A 1337-nucleotide genomic window follows, 5' to 3' on the forward strand; every position below is an offset into this window, starting at 1 on the left:
CACTTACGTGGTGCCCCTTTCCTCTGATAAACTTCAACATTCTTTAATATCAGTTGGCTATACTAAGAAAATTTCAACAAAAAGTAAAAACCATCTAAAGGAAGTTCAATATTTCACAATGACAGTTTAGTCATCCACTATGTAGAAACTTAGAGCAAAAGACTTAATAAAAAATCTATAATAAATAACTAATAATAAATAGCTTTAATTATGAGTAAATGACAAACTACAAAAATATACTATGATCACCCCATCTTTTACAAATCCTACACACAGAAATTAAATTTCAAAACAACAGGGAATACCTGAAAGATAAAGTGTCTGGTAAAGAACAATATTACAAGAATTGATATTAACTAAATCTAACATTACTTATTTAGACATAAAACAAAAAAAGAACCAAACTGTGCACTACTTTACTCACTTAATAAATTTAGCATTATGTTTACACATTGTATATTGAATTATCCACTATGACCTTGTAACAAAGACTCATACTATCCAGTTCATGCTTTACTATTGATAAACATATTAAACACTCCTAAAATGCTACTTCACAGTTTAAAATATTTTAGGTACTTTAAAATAGACAACTGTCAGATTAAACTGAATTTCTAATGAAGTGCTTGCTTCAAATGGATTTCTTCACACACACACACACACACACACACACATTTTCACAAGCAAGCATGATAATATTACTATTCAATCTATTAATACAATATTATCATAATAGTTTGAAAGATTAAAGATACAAGTTTAAAACTGTAGAATTGTTAATAAGAATCTTGTCTGTACAATGTATAGTTTGAAAGGTTAAAGATACAAGTTTAAAACTAGAATTGTTAATAAGAATCTTGTCTGTATAATGTATAGTTTGAAAGGTTAAAGATACAAGTTTAAAACTGTAGAATTGTTAATAAGAATCTTGTCTGTATAATGTATAGTTTGAAAGGTTAAAGATACAAGTTTAAAACTGTAGAATTGTTAATAAGAATCTTGTCTGTATGATGTGATATGTAAAGTTTGCAGAAATACATATAATAATTCCAGGAAGTTTGAAACCTTCTGGAAACATTTTTTTCCCCAGTAAGTTTGTCTACATTTAGCTCGGAACAGTATAAAAAGCATTCACAAATCAAGTTTTCACCACTGAGCTAATGCTGTGAAAGAACAGAAATATACCATGGGAACAGAAGAGTATAACACTCATTTAAGACAATGTTATTGTCTTTTAGCCTTGACACGTGTCCACACAGATGATCAGTGACATTACACAGGCCTGCAAATTTAAACTTCATAAAAGTTGTTTTGGTTTCAATAACAAATTTTACATA

This window comes from Limulus polyphemus, unplaced genomic scaffold (genome assembly GCF_000517525.1).
Source record: "Limulus polyphemus unplaced genomic scaffold, Limulus_polyphemus-2.1.2 Scaffold7876, whole genome shotgun sequence".
NCBI lineage: Eukaryota > Metazoa > Arthropoda > Merostomata > Xiphosura > Limulidae > Limulus > Limulus polyphemus.